The sequence below is a fragment of the Pieris brassicae genome, chromosome 1 (genome assembly GCF_905147105.1).
Source record: "Pieris brassicae chromosome 1, ilPieBrab1.1, whole genome shotgun sequence".
NCBI classification, from domain to species: Eukaryota; Metazoa; Arthropoda; class Insecta; order Lepidoptera; family Pieridae; genus Pieris; species Pieris brassicae.
This window is the reverse complement of record NC_059665.1, coordinates 2,799,448-2,819,081: the sequence shown is the minus strand read 5'-3', so window position 1 is coordinate 2,819,081 and position 19,634 is coordinate 2,799,448. Positions and strand designations below refer to the sequence as shown.

Below are 19,634 nucleotides of genomic sequence, written 5' to 3'. Positions count from 1 at the left end.
AAGGGTTTGTGAGTTGAGACTAACTCAAAGATTTCTTGAAACCTCAGTTCAGTGCGCGAACACATTATTCCTTTTCATGGAATTACAAGAAAGCAAGCAAGATCCACAGGAGAATGACAGCCAATATACTTTATATATGGACGATTAGATCTTTTAAGTATTGACCGAATCAAACACTAAATGCAAGGAACCTCCTGACAGAACAACCGCCATGGAAGACCTTGCTGTTCACCATATCCTAATGGGACTCCAACCTCGTATTTCTATAGTAAGATATAAATCAGCAAATACATAACCCAAGCCATTAATTTTAACATTTTTGAAGAGGTACGTTTACGTACGTTTTATGGCACGCAAGGCGAGAATAAATTCAATAACAACACTAACCACTGGTTCAGAGACAAATACTAGGAAAGGTAGGAAACGCGGTTTCAATAACCGTCAATGGTTGCAACAAAATAATCAATCGTCCAGGCAATCCAGTTAAATTTTAAATTTCAACCTGAACAAGAAACATGTCAGAAGTCGACGGACAAGTAACTAAACGAATAAGCACGAGACAAAATTCTAAAGACGACTCCACACATTCATTATTTCCAACTTTTACGGACCACTTGGGCGAACAAGTTCATAACAAATAAAACTGACAGGGACCACTTGGGTAACAAGTGCCCAACGATCACTATCTAAAGAAATATATGACTCGCATTTAGACACAACTACACGACTCCTACCACATATGCTAGAACCCCTAGTAGAACGTTCCTTTATCTCTTTTATTAGACTCTGGTTCTACTATATGCCTACTCAAAGAATCAAGCACCCGTAGCAATCAAACGTTAATTAAGTAAAAGATAATATCTTAGTTACCACATCTATATTTTAAGATTAAAAGAAAATTAAGGCAAACTTAGTGAAGCTCGTGAAGCTCTTGTTAAAAATTGAGATTTTGAATGATACATAATTTTATTTTAATGATTTTGAATTATACTTTAATGACATATTTAACATTCTTGAACCATCAATACTTTCTTTATCGTTTCAATTGGAAGATGTAACTAATGTTATTTTGTTTAGCAGTCAGAACATTCTTTACCCTGCTGTGATAACACCTAAACAATAATATGAAGAGCTTGCCGATAATAATAGGCATATATCTAGCAATGTATAGTTGCCGGTAGCTGTATATATTATTTCTACATATTAAGATTACACATTATTAAGATTTAGTTTTGCAAATACCGTTGGTTAATACTAAGGAATATAGTATATTGTTTTATACTTCCGATACCATATAATTTGAAAGAACCAAATTCCATTATTCTATCTTCACTGATTAGAAAATTTATAAATTTATTCAAATTCAGGAAATAAAATCAAACTAAGTTCCATTTTAACGAATTTAGAGAAAATAGAATCTCGTTACCAACCTCATATTGTTGAGTGTGAGATACATTACGTGACCACCGTCATTGTATTGGTTATTTTAATTATTTAGTTTCTATTGTATCTAGTAATTTAAAAATGTATTAGTCTTTTTACAATCGTCCTCTTCAATATAAAGTGAATGTAAATGAAACTCCATCTGATACTATACTAATCAAATTGCCCCACTTAGAACTAGGATATGAAAGAGACTTTAAATCTAACCCAAAGCCTCTATCTAAAAGGGGAAGATAATAAACCCGTAAGATGTCAGGTTACACCGGTAACAAAGTCCTTTTCATAATTATACATCAGCAGTTAGAAAGTAGGAAGATGATCGCGAGTCAACAACAGTCACTCTGCTGTGAACATTTACATTAAATTATATTAAGCAACCGCTCTTCAATTGCGGTTGCCTAATATAATTTAAGTATAATTAATCCTTGAATAAAGTTTCATTTTTGAAAAAGGCATTTTCAATTTACGCGCGGATTTTTTTTAAAGATTTTTTTTTTGTTTATTTTATATCCACGGCAACAGTTAATTTAGGACACAAATCCTTTATCAGTGACCATTTATAATATTGACATAAAAACATATATTACTTTACAGTTAATGGCGTTAAAATGGAGACGGTGTGACAAAAAAATTGTATCGAACACGGTACATACGGCACTGGTCTGTATACGTGAAAACTTGTCATATCATGTTCATCAACTAGTTATGTTTGTGAACAAAAAAGCTGCCTGGTTACAATGTGAAATTCATCATGAATAATACTAGAAAGCGATTACCGGCGTGCCACCAACACTTTCGTTGTGCGATTCAAATCTCAGTACCGTTTGACACCTTCCGCCGCGTAACTGTAACATAAAATGTTCTCCGTTTGTTTTGTGACCTCAATAATGGATGGCCGCCTTGACTAACTTCAAATCAGTAGCAAGAACTTTTCGTTGTTTCAGTCACGTCGGCGATTTTGTTGTCTACCTCAGTATAGAACACTCATAGTTTATAACACGAATACTATACGAATGATGTTCGTGCTTCTGTTTAGTTCCAACGACTCCCACGTGTTTTTAGGGAACAAAACCTATCTTAAGCAGGTACGCATCTTTGATGAGTCCATATACAACGTTATGTTTGTTAGTTACATTATTATCCTTAATATTGTATTCATTTTACTTATATTCAAACATACACATTAAATTAACCACACAACAAAAAGCACAGTATTTTTTTCCATGTAGGCATATGCAGTATTGGAATGACTCATATGATCCAACCCTTATAAGTTTTCCCAAATCTTTAATCTAAATTGTCTTATTGATGTAAATATCATTAAACTATTTATAGCGAGCGAGTTTTTTACGAGCCTAAATGAGTTTAACAAACGAAATTTCTTTTATTAAAAAATATCCACACTTAAGTTTCAAAATGGAAAATATATATGCGTTGAAAATTACACAATTTATTTACATTATAAATTTACATAATAGATGTGTTTGGAGGAAATCAAAATGACTTAAGGATTTCAAGTTGTCGCAAATACGAAATCAGCCTTGATCCTGACATTATATAGAGCCCAATGTATTGAGGCCGAGCGGCGACCTCGTTCGGCGCTTGCGCAACTCGCGGTAAAGTACTGATTCCTACATACTAAATGAATTGTTACGAAAACTCGCCCCTGGTAAATAAACTTAGTATATTTAGTGTTTAAAAATTTAATTATTCATACGATTTCTGTACTTGTATATCAAAATAGGTTTGTAATGTTGTATATGAAAAATATAACACCTTCTTTAAATACAAAATTATAGGGTAATTAAATATCATTTGCGAAATAATTGCGATTGAAATTGAACTTAACCTTTAAATTATTATCTAGGTAAACGAACATAGTCCTTATCAAACCAATCCATAAAAATCTTAATAATTTTCCCTTATTCGTAATAGTAATAAACGTGACAAACCATTCCTAAACAAATTTACAGTCAATACGTTTAAAATCTAGACTAGACTAGATTTCCAAATAAATATATTTCGTTATACTTTTTAAAACTGACTTAATAATTTTAGCGAACGAACGACCTTTTGAACTTTATACTTGAAATGTCAAACTATTTTGGTGAAAGCTACGCCAACGTGGCGAGGTTTTATTGGAGATCGCAATGTTTTATAGGCACTTATATAAATATTTATTATCATTCTCTAATTATTAATTAAAAGCTCATTTATCAGGCATACAAAATAGCATTTTGTCAGAAATAAGTCCTGCGGAATATGGAAAACGGTTTGCAGAAGTAGAAACACAAAGCCTAAAGAACGCTTGTGTTTTGTTTAATTGACCTGCTAACGAATACCTTAGTAGTCATTTGTTACAAGTCTAACAAAACAAAGATGAAAGATAGATCTGTGAGAATTATGTTTCTACGCCAGAACTTGAACATTATATGAAATCAGTTTTAAAACTTTAGACATAATTATATATAACAGGAATTTTAAATGTTATCCCCAACCCTTTAAAATACATAGTTAATGCATTATGGGTAAAGGTAAACTGTGAGACGGATAATCGATTCCTCTTGACCTAAATACGTCAGGTCAAAGCCACGTCGGCGGCCGAATAACAAGTTGATCTGCAATACAATAAAACTCTCTGAACTGTTTTGTTGCACTTTTAAAGTCAAAACTGTTACGTACTTAACGCACAAACTGATTTATTACTTAAAAACGAAACTAATTTGGGAATTTTCGAAATTAGATTTTATTTTTTTTTTCTATTTAATATTATTTTTACTTTTAGGATATCTTAAAAACAAGTTAACCTAAATAAATAGCTTAACTGCAGGTAATAATCTATATGTTTTTTAATTATTTAAACTAGTTTCGTAATCATACACTTTCTTAAATTTTAAATTGCTTATCTACAACCTAGATGCATTACAGATTTTTATCTGTGAGCTTTTGCAGCGAATAAACTCAAAAACTATTTCCCAATTATTTGAGAAACTGGGCTATATAAACCTATATTTCGAAAATATTTTATAATAAATTTCTAAGACATTTAATATCTATTCCCGTCTGCTCCATAAAATGTATAACCTAATTGAATGACACATTCTTTAGTATTAACTTTACCATTTCATTCGCTACTAATTAATTCACATACATAACCAAAATAAATAAATGTATGGCTGCGTGCACGCTTACTAATTCCGTTCGTATCAGCTTTCACAAACGCAGTGACGCGCCGGTTGCGTCACATCTCACAACTAACGGTAGATGGCGACATTACGTAATTATATGTTATTAAAGCTCTTAGTTACAGTTGCTAAGACGAGTGCACCCCTGGTTATATACCTTAGATTTCCTGTGTAGACAAGAACTAGACTTGAGCTGCGTATAATTAGTGTAATATTAAATATTAGAACTGAATTTTATTAACGATTTGTTCACGTACACAAACCACCTAAGGTCCCAGCTTCGAATTAAATATTGATATTTCGTTCGTAACCACAAACAGGCACATCAGTGCTTCAGAATTTAAAAGAAGTCCATCGATGTTGGGTTCTAATTATTTCATTATGAGAATTAGCTCTTTGAGAGCTAATCACTCATGATTAATCAGTAGCGGGTTGTCAGTTTAAACTTTTATTATTTGTACCTGCTAATGCATTATAAATTTCACTTTAGTAATGGTGATACACAATATTATTTTCCCTTTATGATTGGGGACACGCACCACGATTTATGGAAATAAAAATAAGGCATGCAAAGAATTAATTATTCCAAACTTTAAAATACAAATTAATACACTAAGCGCTAAATCGCGCTTATGTCAAAAACGCATTGAATTTTAACATACGGTGGTTATAGATCGTGCTCAGCGTGTTAGTGTTTGAATCTTACCCCTAGCTAGCGTCGTACAAAAAGAGTTACCGCCATTTAGTAAATTAATTAATTAACTATAAATAGAATATTTTTCAGTGGTTTCGTTTCCCATAAATTAGTTGTCAACCATCGTTACCATCTACCAGCTTATAATCTACACTTATAGATTAATAATTTATTAAATTTTATTAATGTTATTTATAATTAAATCAATAGACAGCTCCGAGTACGTACGGCCTTACAATGTTTGTTCCAATAAAAGCACTTTCAATGTCTCAAAGAACTGTTAGCTATAATCGGCCGTTATAAAACGATTTGCATGCAACAAAAAGTGTGGTGGAAATTTCTCTACGAGTTTTTGCAACGGATCACGGCTACGGCTGGTTTCGCGGTGAGTGCGCCTTCAATGTGTGAGAAAGAGAGAGAGAATTCGCCTGATGGCCAGTTCAGACACGTTTCAATTAATTTATTTTATGGGCGCATTCTTTTTGGGGGCAATTGTTATTTTCACTGTCGAAAGAACCTACAATTATAATAGCTTTGCTTCAAATACAAAAAATATATTCAATTTAAGTATTTATGTTTTGGTTAATTGTAATTCTGACTTTCTTTACGACCGATTCCATTTTCCATAAATTGAAATTGACACGGCCTCCGCTTTTCGTTGTTATTATATATTTGATTAGTATTCTATATATGTAGTATTTGTATATGTTTATTTTAGATATCTTTCAGATTTGTTTTATGTCCTTTTGATGTATATGCCTAGACTTGAACTCTACTTAATTTATAATTACATTACGTCATTTCATAGAATCTATAGATATGTTGGAATCGTAAACTTCATTATTTTTCACTTAGAAAAGCTTTCTCGAAAATAATTTCTATAAGATTTGTCTGATAGTGCCTTAAGGTGGAAATGGTTGAATAGCTAGAGCATTCGTGATGCTCAATGTTCACTTACTGTAGTCATTCGACTTTCCTTACTTGCGGTTCGCACAACTTTCCGAGGTATTGTCTACTTAGAAGTGGAAACGATGCCTTTCCATATGATATTTATTGCAATCGGTAAAAGATATAAATTCTAGCTTAATTTTTTTGCTTAGCAGAGTTAGCCGAATGGCTAAGCGTGCGATTCTTAACCTTGAAGTCCAACGTTCAAACCACTTTTCTTCTCATATGCGTAATTTACTAAATTCTCGTACGAAGCACAATAAGCCATGTCAAAAAACTAGTCAGCTCTAAATCGTACCTAAGTATCACTCTCGTATGTCAAAGATAATACGTTTTTGCCATACGCTAGGACTTACTATGTATATGTAGGTAACTAATATAAAGATACTTAGGAACTTTATCAGAAATTGTTTTTCTTACAGATTTTGTATTCTTGTTGGACACACCATGATCGTTAGAATAAAATTTACTAACAACCTTCCTCTTGTTAAAACTGTCAATAAAGTATTTCCTAATTTGAAATTATAATCTATATAAATACACGATACGCGTGTTCAAGGAAACACAAAATAATTTTGTTTACATAAAAGATGAATGAGTATTCCGTGGAAATGTAAAATTTAAAACTAATGATAATTTAAAAAGCTGGCACTGAACGCGTAGAACTTAACGCTTTAGAATTTGTTTTGTTTGATGACAGTTGATCTAAATACTAAATTAAAATAAAAGTACGTGTGTGGTCAAGATTCATAGTTTGGGCATTTAGAATAAAATTTCCTATTGTACTATTTTAACGAAGTGAATATAAATTATCGTTGGACAACTACTACATATAAAAATAACAATAATAAAACACTACTATCGTATTAATTTCATTTTATTGAAACCGAGAATTTATTAGAAAAATCTCTTTGAAAATCATTACTTATACATGCAAGAAGTATCTATTATCACTATATTCAACGGTAGGGTTCGCTGTAGTCGAGTTAAACACCTATGGCCCATGAAGTAGGAAAATTACTGGAAAATCGATTATGGGTAGGTTATGAAAGTGAAGTGTAGATACTCTTTACTGTTATGGTTAGGTGAAACTTACGTTATTTGAAACGAACAATTTTATGCAAGTTTAATGTAAGCGATAAGTAGCCATCTACTAGCTATGTATATGGCATATTTCCTGAGGTGTTGATCATAATATCGACTTCCCCTGGTTTCCAAGGCCCTGATATCATGGCAACGAGACAGTAGGATAAACGGTAGCGCTTCGGGTGTTCTCGGATCGATTCGGCCTCCTTCGTTCCCCTACTCTGATCACGATTACGCAGCCTTGTCAGAGTGAACGAGACCTCATAGCCCCTTTTCATTATCCAAGAGCCAATCGCGTTGTCGTGAGTCGTCTCATTTTATAGACCAGTCTTGTACGAGACGTCTTAGTGTATGCATGTCAATTTCGTACTTTCGTGTCGGAACGACTTTCAGTTTTTGCTCTCTTTATTAACTCTGGATTATTTAAAAACTTGATTATTGTGCTGTGCGTAGTGTGATCAACTGACGTATAGTGTTGGATCTTTCAGTGCTTGTGACCTAACTGTACTGTCCAGTTCATTGGCGTCGATCCTCGAAATCGCGAGGTGAATGCTGAGAACGGAGCCAGAACGCATACGTGGAAGCAAACCGGACCAGAATAAGGTACTTATTTTTTACTTGAATTGCTGATTGGAATACTTGTCGCGCTCTGAATATAAATTGCGATGAGGTATCCTCGTTGCCTCTGGATTGTACCGTTACCATTGTCTTACCAAGAAGCCAATTAAGCTGGTGATTTCGGCTATCTAATATTTTACTGATTCCGAGTACAAGGAAATGGCGAGTTGTTAGTGTGTTTCAATGTCATTCATTGTACATTATCATGTAGTTGAAACCACCTACGTATGCGGAAGTGGCAAACTTTATTGCTCCTCCAACCTGCACCTACTTCGCTGCCATTCTTTATTTAAGATTTTGACGATAATTTTTCGATTATTCAAAGGGTAACGATTGTACCTAGGTTCTTTGTTTAATACGCCATTGCAAAGGATATATTTTAGGGCACAATTGTTAAGGTGAGTAGTAAGTAAGTCATATACCTATGTATAGTCGACGATTAACCTAGTCTTTCTATAAAAACCAAAGGTGTTATTATTAATAATTGTACTATAATAATAAACGAGGTAACTAACGGGCAGTTAGACAATTTCTATCGTACGTCTATCTAAACTGTCTGTTTTTAATTGCCAATTGCTATTTATAGATAAGATATTATTCCGAATTAGAAAAGGTTAGTCTTTCAAGAAAATACGCAGCAAAATTGCAACTTCCGTTGTTATGTAAAGCTAAGCCACAAGAAAATAATACTTATCTAATAACACTGCTTTAAGCCTTAGTTTAACCCTATACTGACCTCAATATCTTCATTAAAATATTATTATTTAAGGCCAGTTAATAGTACAACGTACAATAGTAGTTAGTAGTAATGTGAACATAATTTTATTAATTTATTTAGTGTTTCCCATCACAATGTGTGTTATAAAATGGAACGCCACTGCGGAATTTAAGAATTTCGTAACTAGGCCGCGGATTCATTTTAACATATAAATGTCATCATCGATTGAAAAGTTCGAGTAAATCGTTTTAAAAATGTGCAAAACTTTTATATTTTTATCTAAATTATAAATATATTGTTATTAAGAACCAAAGATTGGTGTTCATCACTTCGAAGAAGTTTAAAAACGTGTCGACCAGAAGCCGAGATTCGCCGGAAATGATTCATGCATTTCGCAGTTTCGTAAGGTTTATTACGAAATTCGCTTTCAAAAAGGAAAATATATAAAAATAAACCTTTTATTTGTATAATTAATTATGAAATTGCCCGAGTGGAAAACTGTGATCTATGGTATTCAATTTGGCAATGTTAAAGAAAGGGCGGAGATAGTGAATGACCGAAATATAGCATAAAAGATAATTTTCCCCGCAGTTAGAGTGATGTCGTCAGCTGATAGGGCAGGGTTAATAACCTCGACTTTGGATCGAAGTCCGCACTTATAAAGGTCGGAAGGTTATCGGACCGATTTTTAATACAAAACCTAATCGATTTAAAGGTATTATACCTAAAAATAATGAGCTTTTGCAACATTTATCTCATTAACTAGTACCAGAATGTCGTACTGCTTGTTCCAAAGAATATCAAGACATAATTTTCTCTTAATCAAACATTTATCCGACAAAACCAGTTTTTCTAAGTAAGCATTGAAGCTAGTTTTGGAGATATTAATAGAACAACAACGCAACTTAACTTATGATTTGCAGTTGCGAATATTCGTTGTACAAACAATTAATCAATTATTCATTTATGAACAAGGGATGGCCTTGAATTAGAATTATGTCATAGTGTATATATTATTTAGTAGAAATACGTCTAGGTCCTTAGTATTAAATTAATATTTATTATTAATTTATAAATATATTATTAAACTTCTACGAATTGATGTTTGTAATATCCTACTCCATCGTCACGTTCAACCTGTGTTTACGCTGTACTCAAAAGAGACACGGACATGATTAATTATAGGGATATAAAACGCAGCACATTATTTCACGAAACTATGATGAATTTTAGTACAGAGATTTATGGTAACAATGAAATTATTAGCTTGTGTACGAGATAACTTTTGTCGCTGCATTTATAAAATTATATTTGATTATTACATACTTTACGCTTGATCTTTCTGTTATGTCTTGTATCAAGGGTGTCGCAAAGGAAACAGTCGTTTGAACGAGGCGTGCATGAGGTCATTCCCACCCCAAGGTTAGTTTAGTAATTGAGAAAGATTGCCATCTTTATGAACGATATTTCATTGTCGAACACGATAGTTACGACCTATATGATTTATTGATGTTTTATTCGGTACTTTGCTATCTCCGCTAACTCGGGATTGGAGTGAATTAAACACAGATTACGGCGAATGTCTTAGTAAAGTATAGAATACAAGGAAATTTGAATATGAAAAATAAATGAAGAATGATTATTATATTCATTCTTTAATTTACCAATCCGGTCCTTGTCAAATGTCAAGTTCATGTAATAAATGACATTTAGGCGCGTAACACTTTAAACCCTTCTGTTTGTTTTACAAAAAAATCTAGAGATTTCGAGTCGAAAATATACGTTACCGAGCGGTTTTTTAAACTATACTAATTCACTTATCAAAAGATGTTATTCAAAATTAAAGTCCTTGAGTTTCAGAAACTGCTTTTAATGACTAGTTTTCTTGCTAAGACTACTCATCTTATATGACAGCCTTTACGTAGGATTACACTGTATATTGACATGGCAGCTTTACACGTGACCTCATACGAACGAACGAGGAAGTAATATAGGTAGGTGTTTTTACGCAAGTTCATTGCGCCCACTTTTTCGCTTTCCACACTGAAGGTAAAAATATATCTGAATAAGGTTAAACCTTTTTCGCTTATGTGTAATACAGCAATATTGCCTTTACAAACTAACGGATATTTAGGGAGAGTGCAATTTTTATTATTATTATGGAATACTCGTATAAGCTATAGGTATCAATATCTCTTTTATTTCTAATGTTAACTTATTAAAAGATATAATATAAGCTTATATAACTACTCATAATATGTAAACTATCGTACGGTGTATTGCAATTTATTTGCTATTAAAAGGAAGTTCTAGACAGTGCGAATAAGTAATGAGTTTTAATTCCATTGTGGAATTAACCATGGGTTCAACATATTAGTTTATACAAAAATAAAGTCTATAAGAGCAATCGGGAACTCTGTCTATTACCGATAAACAGTAGATTTGATGGGTTCTATGTTTTTATATTTCCGTATATTTATCGGCCTATGGACAAGATTGTGATTGTAAAGACATCCAAAACCTGTTGCTTTTAAATGTCAATGTTCTTTGTATATCAGATTGTTTTCTCAGTTGTATTTTATAGTATCACAGACGTAATGAATAATTGTAAACTGGAACAATTAATTATATTTAATTTGAAATGATATCACCTACGTCGTATTATCAGAATAAATATTTTTATGTGTAAAATATGTTTTTATGTATCAAAGAGTACATTGATAATTAATTATATGTGCTAGATAACCACTCTTAAGGTGTCCTCTCACCTTTAGAGTGTATATCGACAGAATCCTATCAAGTTGTATTTTTATTATAAAATGTAACTTTTTTTTGATATGTTGGGACTGCCAAGAGTCTCGAGTTACATTCGTAACTTCATACAAATATGTACCGGGTGAAATATTGAACAATTTGTGCTAAGGGTAGCCATATACCAAGGCTTGTATAAGTAGTATAATACTTGTTTTTTAAAATAATATGGATATTTAGTTGACCCTAACTTCACCACCATATGTCATGTTTATTTAATGAACTGTTTCACTACGTGACTACTTTGATATCTTTTACTCAATCTAGAGAAAACGTTGCCCATTTATATACCAAAAATGTCGTTTCTAGCGTAGATCGCATCGCTATGGCGCATTCCTCAGACATACATGGCGAATAGTGTAGTCAAGCAACGGTTCCACCTTACTGGTGGTACAGCTATGACTTACACTTTCACCGACGGCGGCCATCTTGTCGACCGCCGCGGCCGCGCGCGCGCCGATACCTACCCGAAGAATTGGCACACGCCTATAATTACCGCACCGCTTCACGAGAACTATTTCTTAATAAAATACAAAAAAAGAATTGTATATGGTATCATTGGTTTAAGGGCTCTGGTTAGTTATTTTGCTTGAGGTTAAAAATGTATGTGACCTCATTTCTAAAGCTGTCGCTGTGTGGCTGTAAACGTTTCTGAGTAACAATATAGATCGTGCTAAACAGAAAAGATTAATATTATTTAAAGTATTAACATTATTTATATTTACTGTATTTCTTTAAATAATTATTAAAAATTATAAGCACTGCGCAAGTAAACCAAATACATTGTCAAGTAATTTTTTCAATAAATTATCCGATTGGATTGATACCATATATATATAAACATATTTGGCATGAAAAAGACTTCCTAAAACTATTCCTGCGCATTTATCGACTCTTGCCAACTTACGTGTCGGTAAGTCAGATCCCAGTTTGATCGAGACACAGCAATGTTTCTTTTTTTGCCGCCTTTCCAGCGACGCAATTTATCATTGAATAACATACATATGGCAGTACCGTAGTAATGCGTTGTGTCAATGGAAAATTGCCTGCATCCGTGTATATGAGTGCCTGAAAGTATATTTGTAGTACACTGTTAGTGCATCAATATGTGTCGTCTTTAGTTATTTGGTCATAGCGGCTCAGTGTAGTAATTAAATTAATATTTTAACCGGAAGCTAATGAAGGAAATCTTTCCTATGCTTACTTAAATCAATAAGGCTGTTTATGTGACTTGGCTATTTTAATAAAGTTGCGTTTTATAAGTGAAAGATGATAAGCTTAAATTAATGAAAAAACGTTTTGTCACGTATTTATTTTGAAAGTGAGGCAAGAGATAGATAATGATGGCACAGTCAATTGCTGATATAACCGTATTTATTCAAATTATAACCATCGCAAACATTGAAATCACTTCGAAGAAAACGTGCAATGTTATTTATATCAGACAATAATTTATAGACCGTCCTATTCAAATAACCCTTATCTATGGGATCTGAAAGAACTCTATAATGTCACCGAATAAACTTTGTATGTTTTATGTCGATAAATAAAACTATTTATATCCAAATATAGTAAAATTGGACATATTTTTAATTGCAAATATTTAAAATAATTTTACTACCACAATACTCTACTAGCAATATGAAACACAGCATTAACAACTAGTAATCTTTCCTTGTTCAAGGAGACGCACAGATTATGTAGTACCTTGGAACATCGCACGTCTGCGTTGAACAGACTAGACTTCCTTCATTTGAAGGGTGAACTACCTACTTAAAAGTTTGAAGCTTTTGTTGTCTGACTCCCTTTAAGCCAACCTGTTTACCACGTGCTTAACAACCCTTATACGAACTTCAATATTTGCAAATACGTGTCAGTTGATACAAATTATTTAAATGTTCATAGTATTATTACATAATGTATTTATATGAACAAAAGAAAATAAATACAAAAGCTGTGGTATATACTCTCAACGTTTTTACTGTTGAGTCATCTTTATGGTTTAGTGGCTAACGTAATACCGTTCATTTTATTATTGACATTTGATATAAAGTTTCAGGCGCTAAACCTTCAACACGATAATAATCTATATCAAAGGCAAAATCATTTATTCATTTAGGTAACACAATGTACACTTATGATCGTCAATAAAGAATTACATATTAAATGCTAAATGCTTCTTATTATACATTTTTGCCAGTTCTCAAATCAAAGGCGTAGAACGGACGAGAAGAACTGGCAATAAACTCTCCGCCACTCTTTTTTAATCTTCAAGTTCTTTGTTTTGCACAATGTTTGTAAGGAGATGCAACCATTACACCATGTTCCACATGATATCTTAAGTTAATTACTAGTTAATTAATAATAATAATACAATAAATAAAGATTTGTCCTCCATAAGCTGTAGGCATGGTTAAATATGAAAGAGTAAGCCAAGTTTCGTTTTGATTATATTTAGAAGCCTTTTCATGTTGATTTGATTATTACAGTTCATTCAACTTTTCACCTTAATATCAGAACATAATATAGTCTAGAGGTCAAATTGGTGACCGCCTTATCTAAAATCTGAAGTATTTTAATAATTTCAATTATGCTCTTGTTTGTAAATGTTATCTTTGATTGTTTTAACCGACGGATCTTTAAGTATTTATTCTAAATTTTTTGCTTGCTATTTTTTATAATATGTGCGTTTCGAGTTTAAAATCGTAAAACAGTTAATTTTATTATATTCGCTATGATCACGCAATTTATTATTATTATTAATATATTCGGTGTTATTTGTAACTTATTTTAAGTAAACGATCACAAAAGTTTTTAAATAACCGTAAACATTTTCGTAAAAGAAGTTCTCGCTCTTCGTAGAAATTGCGTTTATTTTTGTAACTGGGTCGATCTGCAATGCACGCCCATATATTTTAAGTTATTGAGATCTGTATTCTAAGTGAAAAGCTCTTTGAAATGGTCATTGCCAAATACCTAAAGAAACAGGTGAAATTATGGCGTCAAAAGTTATGTCTAAACTGTGCTAAGTGTGAATTGCCCTTGAGATATGGATAACAATCTTCAATTGATAAGCTTTTGGAAAAGAGACAATATTGTATGTGATTCGTTATCATTTGGTTGATAATTGTATACAAGTGGCTTAATCGCTGGCGTAGTCGCTTACGGCCTATCTTATTTGGGATTAATATGAATTTTCACACATATCTAAATCAGTACAGGATGCCAGGATTGCTTTCAAAAAGCTGTAGCAATAGAACTTATTATATAAAAACAGTATAATTCGTGGCAATGTCGAACGATATTTGGAATATACCTTAGCGTAAGAGTGATTTTATGAACTTGACCCAGTGACACAAACCCGAACTTCGTTTCGCATTACCCACTGACACACATACCTTTAACTGACGAGCTGTCAAATCTCAACTTATGCCAGAATATTAATTAAAAAAGTTTAAAGGCGATGTCGTCTTGCATTACGCTCGGAACTCGACTATCGCAATATTGATGAAGATAATTGTCTACTATACTATTTTTCGTTCGTTTAATAGGTTTTTCAGGTGCTTTATTATATAAAAGCTACTTTTTTAGTTCATCTGTAAAGCAGGTGTAACCTTAAATTCCTTATGTATCAGTGTTTAATGCGCCTCACCTCTTGTGTACGTTTCGTAATGTAATTGTCAATGTATACGGTGTATTTAACTTTGAAGTAACAGCGTTAGGCCCTGTTAATGGTGTATTTTCCCGTCAAATTCTATTAACTCTAAAAAGCGATGTAATCAAGTTTTCTCGTGGAGCAGGCAAAAACGTCTCCGCTATACCGAATTCGATTCGCAGTGCAACAATGAAGTTACGGTTCGCGCGGGTGCTAGAAGGGTGCGGGGGGCACAGGTCAATGACGTCCCTCGTCTGGGGCCCTCTTCGCCCCTCGTTGAACCAGTTCCCGAACAAGTCGCGTAGCTTACCGCCATCTCTATCTAGTTTACTCTGACAAATAGAAATGCAGCAGACGTATGTGGCCAAAGGGTTTACGAAAGACAAAAGAATAGTAGGGTCAATCTAAAACCATGTCTCTCTTAGATTTGATACGAAATATCAAAATTTTGACACCTATAGTTGTTCGGGACATGCATTAACTGTAGGGAGTACCTACGAAGGACTTTATCTAAATTATTCCATAAATCAGCGTAAAATTATATTTCTACTAGAGTCTTAAGTCGTGGATAAAGAATAGTGATAATACTACATTCAAGTCATGTCAGTCAGGTAGGAAATTCCCAAGGTTAATGACTGATTTAAGTAGGTCAGTTTTAGCTTTCGATTCGATCTATGGTACTGTAGTGAAATCTTAAATTAATAATGTGACAGATCTAATTAAATATATAACTATGCATTTGCTTATTTTCGGTATAAACTTAGAACATAATATAAACAAAACATAAATCTATTTATAACTAATAAAAAATGATGCAATTCTTGTGTATTCAGCCAGTGTGCAACAAAATATATCCATCTCACATGCAATAACATTCAGGGTGCTTAATGTTTATGTTTAACCAAAATTCGGTTAAATCCTACTCATTATCAATTAGTGTTCCCACCGGTTTCGATGATATGCACGATGGATGTCAAAATTCTAAGATGGCGCAACAATTCGCAAACTGCTTCGTCATTTACTCAACCGAAATTTGTTGAACGTTTCACTCATATATAAGATATTTATGAGTTATCATTTGATGCCGATCTTGTTTAACTTTTAGCTAGTTTTGTTATGCAACGAACTGTTTGGTAAATTATTGTTCAGTTCCTTATTGGAGATAAATCTCACTTTTCTGCGTTACAACTGTAACATCCACGTTATAAAATTCAAATTAGAAACCGGAATGCCTTCGTTGTTCCCCGATATTTTATGCTCTTGGTACTACGCTGGTGCGTTACATCGAAGTGTGGATTAAAATGCAAATAATTATACTATTATAATAATAGGTATAAAATTGTATATAACTTCAATTATAATATATAAGAAAACCATTAAATAGTTTCGGTAAAAAATAAAATAGCAACTGCTTTTTTTAGTTTTGACGAATGTTTTAAATGTCGCTTATATAAACGAAAATATGTTATTGACATTATTTGTATATGTTGAGGAAGTTCTTAGCTTATGGATAGCTTTTTTGCTGATTTTAGGTTGTTGAATTAAAATCTGATTACCCTATATCCTCATAGAAACCACGAAGCTTATAAATAAATCAAACCATCTTAGCAGCAACGTAAAGAGAAGTGGAAGAATGAAATATAAATATTTAACAGCCAATATAAAGTTTTACCCTAAGAGTTAATCTGTAAATGGCATACAAAACGAGAAGAAAAATAATTACGCGTCCATCACACTAATAATTGACTACGAAACTATTAATTGAATTAAAAAGTCGTCGTTATTTTTTTTGGACGCAATGTACATCTAAAGTAGTGTAGTAGTAGAATGTCTGCTGTTTTTCCAGCAACTAAAGCTCCTCCTAGCTATGGCTACAAAATATTTGAAACTTTTAGTATATTCTAATCAATGTAAAAATTAACTAGCATTTCAATGTGCTACTGCCCAAACAACATATATTGTTATATTCATCTCGCTCTTAGCTCTTACAACTTAATTACTAACATTGGTGAAAATATTGATATATTTTACAACCTTCCTACTTTGTGTATCATGCTGTTAATGAGGCATGTTCGTTTAGTATATTTAGTTGTAGCTATTTTAGGACTTATAAATAAATAAATTTGCACATATTTTTAACGTGTAATCAAATTAATTATATAAGGATTAAGTGCAGTACATAACAGATTTCCTCTAAAGCTAATACGACGTACAGTTTACATAAAGGAACATATTTCGTAATCTTCCCGGTATTTAAATCAATACATTGCATAGTCGTACCGCCGATGCGCAGATAATATTCACAAGTTCAAGGTTCTGTCCATGCAGCTGACATGATTACAATCTGTATTATATTAAACTGAATATACTCTGTATTTACATGTCTACCTGCTGTTGTGCAACTCAAAATATAATCTATTTCTATCAAAGATATTTATAACAAGGCCTAGACAATTTACAGAATTCATTTCTACGGACTTTTGGTACGACTTTCTTTGATTCTCTCATCGGAATACTTGTCTGCAGTTGTGTAGAACTTTTGAATGTTCATAGCTCCATTGGCCTAGTCATATGCAAATCGTCATAAATTAAGTATGAATTTTACGTTTTAGTTACCGATTTTTACTATATAAAACACGAGACTGAAGTTTTCCGCTCCCCTAACGGTAGGGCGGCATAATGTAACAATCATATAAAAGGGGTTACATATACTCGAAATAATATTCCTTAAATTCGGTCATTTACCTTTATCGCACCAATTTTACTATCGTGAAAATGCGTGACGTCATAAGTTGAAAAACCTTTAATCGCAACGCAGACTTAATGAAAGAGACAGGAAATTAAATCAAAAGCCTTTGAGAAAACGGCAAAAAGTAATGAAGCCACGGCCAACAAGCGTATCATTTTATGAACCCGGAAGAGTTACAAACCATCAAGCGCGCCACCCTAGCGGACCACAACGGTATTCATAATTCATGGATATTATATTGAATAAAACATGTGATTACAACATGAATTCTAAATAATTTAAACGACATTTGCGTACATAATAGATTATTAAAAGAAGAACTGTTAGTATTTTATATCTGAGTATATATAGTAACGCGTAATTTTACGTTAAAGAGGATGATTTAAATTTGCAGATGGATGTTTTTTTTTGTGGTATTTAATACGTACCTAGTCGTAATATATAACTTAGTGCCCTGATTAATAATCCGTAGATGACGATAAAGCTAATAATAATAATATACTTAAAATGTTAATTATTACTTTGCCTTCGAAGAGGCACAAAAATACGACCAGACATTGTTTGCGAAAAGTTGATTTATAATCAGGAACTGCAGCGAGATGTTTAATTGATAACTTATTTTCATTTCCTTGTATTTAATATATAATATTGAAGTCCAATTCACACCGGTCATATTATTTAATATAGGGTGGCTTGTCAAAATTTGTCGGGTAATTTTATTTGAGTTTTGGTGTAGAAATATGTTTTAAGAATCCTACTTTTATCTAGGTACGACTTATTCATAACATTTCATGTACGTTAGGTGATTCATAAACATACTCTTAAATACTTGAATATTTTTGTGTATGCTGTACATTGGAATAAAGATTATATAAACTCCTATATTTGTTTCTTTTCATCATACCTTAAATACACTTTGACAGAAAGAGTTCTTTAGTCAAAATTGTGCAATTATTGTGAATTAATTTGGGGATTTAATAATTGACAATCAGGACATTGGGAGAATGAAAAAAATGTTATAATTAAATGTCTTTTATAAAAACATACTAATCCAACCATTACAAGGCATACAATGTTTGTTATTTACGCGTGTTGAACTAGTTTTTTGTTGGATTTACCTTGAGAAGCCATCATTACAATTGTTCTTTCAAATTTATTGTGCCCAAGGTGCCTCCGATATGCGGATATAATCGACTAGAGTCAACGGTTCTCCTTGATGGTGTGTTCACCTCAAATGACCTCAGAGGACACTAATATGAAAACAAAAACGCCATTGATTCTTCTTGCTTCTTTTGATTGACTATTAATTTCAATAAAAGATATTACATAGACAATTGTTGAAGGATATTTTTTTCGTATTTATAATCTGTGCTGATATTGTTCTGTGCGAGTTAAGAAGTCAAATTAAGAAAGATATCATAAAATTAATATCCAATGATAGATTTTACGAGTGCTGTAGTTACAGCACAGATTTTAAATATTGCGAGAAGTCACGAACAACAAGCTAAAAAACTTTTTTTGTTCCAATCCGGACTTAGCCAAGCGTGGATACGCGACGAACAAACTTATAAATTTTTATTAATTAGAAATTGTATATTTAAGCGTTTAAGATACAGGCTAGGCCTAGTTTAAACATAGATGCTCATAGAAGTATATTAGGTATAAGGTTAACCAAAATGAATATTGTATCTAAACGTTTCGTTGCCTATTGTATGTTTACAACCTTT

At 32.5% G+C, this 19,634-nt stretch overlaps 1 protein-coding gene across 1 annotated transcript in view; it reads left to right on the top strand.

Annotated features, from left to right (window-relative positions):
• The first annotated feature begins 7,658 nt into the window (after positions 1–7,658).
• Positions 7,659–19,634, top strand: part of LOC123719897 — a 38,380-nt gene continuing 26,404 nt past the window's right edge. Inside the window, exon 1 of the mRNA XM_045676270.1 lies at positions 7,659–7,959. The gene's annotated coding sequence lies outside the window, so the exon portion shown is untranslated. The remainder of the gene's footprint in view (positions 7,960–19,634) is intronic.